This window comes from Pterocles gutturalis, unplaced genomic scaffold (assembly GCF_000699245.1).
Source record: "Pterocles gutturalis isolate BGI_N339 unplaced genomic scaffold, ASM69924v1 scaffold48784, whole genome shotgun sequence".
Classification (NCBI taxonomy): Eukaryota; Metazoa; Chordata; class Aves; order Pterocliformes; family Pteroclidae; genus Pterocles; species Pterocles gutturalis.
The window spans coordinates 515-6,858 of record NW_010132549.1 but is presented as its reverse complement, the minus strand read 5'-3'; positions in this window follow the sequence as shown (position 1 = coordinate 6,858).

The following is a 6,344-nucleotide window of genomic DNA, read 5'->3' as shown; positions in this document are numbered from 1 at the left end:
AGATTCGGGCCCGGCCCCCGCCGCTGCGGCTCTGTGCTGGCTCTGCGAGCTCTGCTAGCTTACCAGCTGTTCCTGCTGCTCGCGACAATGTCCAGCGTGTTCGGATCACCGGGTTCCTGCGCCCGCCGCCGCGCACAGACAGCCTTTCCGCTGGGGATGCCCACGTGGCCGCCCGTCAGCAGCGGCACCGAGGAAAGTAGCAGGCCCTCGCATGGCATATGGTGTCTGGATTCATACAAGATGCAAAACTATTCTGCCGCTAATGCACAATGACTCATAGCATTGCTAATTTTTCTAACAAAAGCCCACTTCCACACCCACACTTTTAACCCCTCAGGCTAAAAAGCCTCTTCTTTGGTTTCAAAGCCTTGGAAATGTAAGGAGGTGGCTTCTGGATCAATATATGAAAGCCTACATTTATTTAAAGCATATGCAAGTTCTAACACTTATTTTAGATTTCAGTAAAACACATTTTCAAATCACTGTTCTAACGTATGGTAGGTTTTTTGTTACAAAGTAGATTCATTGTTAAATGTTGGGAATTTTTATTTTTTTGCTAGTTACATATTACAAAAATAGTGAGAAGTGAGCATAGATAATAAGAAGTTATTTTCATTTAAGAGAGACTCAAAGCAGCGTAGCTAGTAGATCTGCAGTGATCGTGTATTACAGCATGAGTTACCAAGCTGCTTATTGTAAGAAGCTTGTGATATCTGTCTGTCTTTCCTCTACACTAGCTCTTCGGGGAGAAAAATAATACACTTTCCAACTAGAGGGAGCTGCTGGTATCCCTGATGCTGATTCTTAACCTTCCCGTCTAATTCCTTTGTGCAGAATGTACAGCAATCATTTCTACGTTTTAATAAAATTAAGTTAAATTACCCCGAGTAATTTAGATTAAAAGGATGTGTCTTAATTTTTACAGTGTAATCAGCAAATTAAACTGCATATTTTGGAGAAAACTGAAGCACATCCTGGTTGCATGGCACACGGGTACTCTGTGTGAATGTGGAATTATATAGGTCATGAAAAGACTCGTTAGAAGAGAGAGTGAAAAGCTGAGGCTCGCTTCCTGTTGTAACGAGACAAAAAGCATAAGGGAGGTATGAGCGGTCGGGAACGGAGCAGGCGGCACAGCAGGAAGCTCCCTGCTCCCTCCATCGCAACAAAGGAACAAAGGGACCTGCGGGGAAAGATGAAGGTGGCCGAGCTCGGGGGTGCGGGCTCCCCGTGGGCAACTTGTTACGGGGAGCCCCTGCGGGTGCTGCTTCGTCAAGGTTAATGCTCCTGCAGGGAATGTTTTTAAGGAGAAGTCCAGGCTTCAGAAAGTCTTTCCTGGGGGATAGTTTGAGAGCTTTTGTGGGGCTGGTGACTCCACACCGGCCTGCTTGGGGTTCCCAGAGGGTCCGGGGTGATGCACCGTGTCCTCACCATGGCTGAAGCCCAGGTCCTGACCTTGGAAACTGCGATTCGGATCCAGCACGGCAGTTCCCGAGTCCCTGAAGCTGCGTGTTCGCCTCTCTGCAGGTGGTGAGAAGGCACAGAGGATGCAGGAGACTAGCTAGATGTGCACATGGGCGCTTTCATGTGCGTGTCCCCAACAATCCCAGCACTTGCATGAGTACAGGTGTGTAGGCACCAGTATAGGTTTACATCATCTCTCAAACTTTTCTTTTTCTCTTTTAAAGAAAACCTGACTTAGATGTTTTTCATGAACCATACACGCTGCAGTCACTTCATTTAGAAGTTAAGAAATCATTTTCTAAACAGGAAAAATGTTTTTAGGTTTGGCTTTGAATTTTCTTAATTGCTTTGTTTCTCTTTTAGTAAAAATGAGCTGCTGAATTCAGTGTTGACCGTGCTTTGAGGAAGTGAGACTAAATCACTTCTGGACATCCCTCCAACTGGGCTGATTCTGTGCATCTGATACTAAGAGGATGAGGCACATAATTTCTGTGCTTATTATATATAAGCTATTTAATGGCTAGAACCATAATCTTATGTCATTCTTTAAAGAGGGAAGGCTTTCCCTCTATGTGTGTTTGATAAACCTGAAAGCCATCCTGTTAAGGGGACTTTTTTGTTAGGTTGGGGACAAAAACTTGGAGACAGCAAGAGAGAGGAATAGGAGAAAGCTACTTTTTCGTAGCGGGTTTATTGGCTGGCGTATTTAGTTTGTATTTTTTCTTTCCTCAGTAACATACTTTTGTGTGTATTTCGCAGCAAGATTAACTGTCAGAGTTCTAGTGTATAAACAGGAGCAGATGGCTTTTAATGATTTCTTCAATCTAATGCTGAGTAACAATCCAGGACATGTACAGCATTTTCTGTTTAAAAAAAAAAACACCTCAGTTCGTGTGCTGTTTTTTAATACTTTCTCTGAATTGGCCTGGGCCAGGTTTCTTTGAGAACCTGTAGCTGTACCTTCTCTGCTGAACAGCTAGATTTATTGCACCCGTTGAGGATTATCCAGCTCATTCATTTTCACCTGTGTAACAATGTGGATGATCTTACAGAACCTTGCTGTCTACCGTTTGTCGCCTTCCTTAAATAACACAGGTGTTCTCCGGCCCACCCCGCAGCTGGGCAAAGCACTGCTGTTCGGGTAGCGGGTATTTCACCTGGGATCCTTACTGTTAGCCCTGCGACAAACAGACTCGGGGTTAGCTCAGCTCTTTATTGCTGCAAAGGCTTGATAGCAGAAATGCAGCATCATGAAGGTGAAGCATTTTTATTTTTTCTTGTTCCTGAAAGACCTCACCGTAAGTTGTGCCATCCCTGTGACTCTAATAACTTCCTGGTGTTGGAAGTTAACTTCTGGGGCTTTTGAGGGCTGTGTCTGCCAGACTAACGCCACTAAGGCGACAGGTGTGTAGCAACACAGAGCAGATGATGAAAGTATACAGCCGTTACTTTGGGGAACGAGCACTGAAGCTGCACAGTTTTCCATGTAGCTTCATCTTCTAACCGTGCTGGTCTTAAACAGCCTCTGTATCCGATGCCTGACACATCTCCATTTCACTGCGAAGAGGGTGTCTTTATTTGCAACCACATATTTAATGTGCGACAGAGTTCCCCTTCTCTTGGGTTCGGTAGCTGGTTATTTTCAGATCGCTGCCTCGCTCTTTGCTGTGGCTAACCCTTTAGGTGCTGCAGTGCCCTGCGCTCTCCTGCGGCTAATCAATCCTCCAGGATGTCAGAGGGACAGGGCACCCCTTACAGTTAAATCACTGAGCGTTTTTATGGGGCTGGCAGTAGAAAGGAATCGTTCCAATCCGGAAGAGCTGCTTTAATTCAGAACTGTTTTCTTTATAGGCTGCCTCAGAGCCTGTTGGTTTTTGTGCTCCCATGTTTTATGACTTGTTGCCATGATAATTCAGCTCATCTTACAGGTTTCTCTAATTGTGATTGATGTGTAATCATTCATTTTATTGAACCTCATTAAGGTCTGTGAACCTCTGTACCAACTTACCGTAATTAGAGCCCAGATAGCCATTCCATCTGTTCACAAGCACTGTTTAATTAATGAACTTTTAACGTGTTCTTTGCCTTGTAAAAGCCCTTAGTATTCTCAAGTTGTTGAATAGGATTTGCATGCCAGCATTTCCGGTTTTTCTAAACACCACAGCAACGTGCATTTTGGAATCCCAAAAGTCAACACACAAAGTGCTGGGATCTCAGAAAGCAAAGGGGGGAGATTTTCCTTTTCCTTTCCATTTCTCATGTCACTTACTTACTAAACTGGTGTTTACAAATAACAGGCTCACACGGACTTTAGTGTTCTTTTTAATGCCCAAACCAACAATTTTTAATCTTCCCTTGTATCATTGAAGATCATATACAGAGACCAGCAAAGAAAATGTTTCATTTTTCATGTTGTCACTTATTGGAAGGACACTAGAAATACAATGCATGCAGACACACATTTTCCCCTGCTTGTGTTTCATCTTTCTGTTACATTTAGAGCATTGGGACTGAGACAGCTTTGTTAATTTTTTTTTATTTTTTTTTTATTTTTTTTGCTATTCAGTATAATGAGATTTTAGGAGGGAGTGGGATCCACCAGTTCTGTTGGAGTTATCATAGAGACTGTTGTAATAATGGTCCAAAATTGCGAGAAAACAGCAGGACAGATGTTCCTAAACAGTTTGAGTGTTTCCACTGCTTCACCTCTCTGCATTTTGCCTGTGCGGTAACGTGCTGAGTCAGTGATTTGTGCAGAATGAATAAATAGTCGCATTTTAGAAAAAGAAAGCAAATTTCTGTTCCCTGATGAGATGGAAGAGCTGATATTTTAAGATTTTTAAGAAAAACAGTCTTAGAAGACTTTTGTGTATTAAGACTGTATAATCAAATAGTTGTGCTGGATGCGAATGTCACATTACTGTCACGAACGGCTCCGGAGCTGGAGAGATCAGTAAAGGAGAAGAAGGATACTTTCCTGGGGAGTTTTTTGTGTTTGTGAGCTGTTGCTGGTTTTTATATATGGCACAGTATCATAGTCCTGCAGTTGTGCTTTACCTAATTTGGAGTGATCTGTGTTTACCTTGAATACTCAGGACAAGAATTAAGTCATACTACTCGGCTCCCTCAAAATCCTTTCCAGCACGCAAAGGCAGACCATCTGTCTGGCCCGGTCATGCTGTCCTCCCCCAGTATGCCTTTTAGCCAATGCTTTGAGTAAGGCTGTGTCCTGCAGAGGCAAAATAGGAAGTGGAATAAAAGTCTTGGGTATGAGCTGAACCTGCTCTGTTTAGAGAAGTGAACTGTCTTGCCTGCCTTCTACATTTCGGACGCTATTTGCAAAATTAGTACGAAGAGCCCCTGGGTTATGTTGTGCCTTCAGCGTGCTGTTCTGCATCATCGTGGGTGTCTGAGGGGAGGCACAGGTAAACTTTTCTGTGTTGTGACAATTCTTGGCCATGGTAATCATTTGTCATGGGTTTTCCTCCTGCCGCTGTCTCTCTTGGACCAGTCAAGTGTTTTCATTGCCCTAAAAGAGACATTTCCACAAGGGTTAGTTTTAATTCCTTTCCCAGTATGTCCATATGCTAACTCATCCTCTCACTGCTGAGCCCGCGCTTTAACATGAGTAACTCTCCTGCAGCAATGCTCCAAAGCTGCTGTGCCGTCTTCTAGGCATTTATCTGCTGAAGAAACATACTTACAGAGCTCTGCTTACCTGTACTGTCCTTTGGCTGCTTCTTTAAAGGAACAGAACAGAAGTAAGCTTTGCCTGAGTGGAAGAGGGTAATCAAAGCCATCCCGTCTGCGGTGTTACTCTGCACAAAGCAGTGATGTGATGGAGAGGGAAAGGAGAGCTGCGTCGCTGCGGCGTCCGTGCAGCACTGGGTAGCATCATGCTGTTGGCGTGTGCTCTTGTTTTCTGGAAGCGCTTCTCTACACGCTTTGCTGAGCAGAGAGCTGTCTAGATCAGAGTAGCTCCTACGCGCTTGCTTCTCCAGGCTGACTGACACAAGTCTTCTGCAATGCCAGAAGATCTACATGCAGAAATCTCTGCACTTAGTGCAGCAGAATGAGCATGATTACTGTAATGTATGGTGCAGTCACATTTTAGCACAATTTTCTTTTAAACCTGTAAGCACAGGTCCTGTTCCACCCTTAGCTAAATAGAAGAGCTAATTACGTGCATTGCACTTAAGGCTGTTCTGTGATGGGTAACTGATTTTAAATAATGAAAATTTACATGAAGATTTTAATATTGCCTGTATTTTGTCCACTACTAATTTCTTTAATTGTTTTTTTAATTTTAAGATTAAAGTATTTATAACAGTTTTTCTGTATGTTGCCTGTGAAATGCATTGTGTGTTTGGGTTTATTAAAAGAGATAAGAGGGATGTCATTCTGTCAGCTGTTAAATATTATTGCATGTTAATCCAGGTTTGAAAAGTTCAAAGGCTGCACTAGCACATCTTTCTCTGTTCCTTTTTGCTGTTGGTAAAGATGTCCTTGTATCAAGCATTCACATTTGTGTGAAAAATAGAATTCAGTTCAATCCATGCATAGATTGTCAGAAAGATTAAAGTGTGCATCATGCAATTTTTCTTCTTTCAGAAAGGGGCCTTTGATGTGCTAATGTTCACTTTCTCTCTTTTCATTCAGAAGCGCTGGTCATTGTTTTGAGCTGCAGAACAGTATCTGCTTCGTGTAGGCAGATTCTAACCCTCTGCTGGCCCAACTTTGCTCAAGGTAGCATGACACAAACACACAGTAGTATTAATGGCATTGTACACCGGCATCGGATAGCGGTGCGCCTGCTCAGGTAAACGCCACGGCAAAGCCAAGGCCTTTATTGAAAATAGACGCTGCAAAAAAGCCAAATA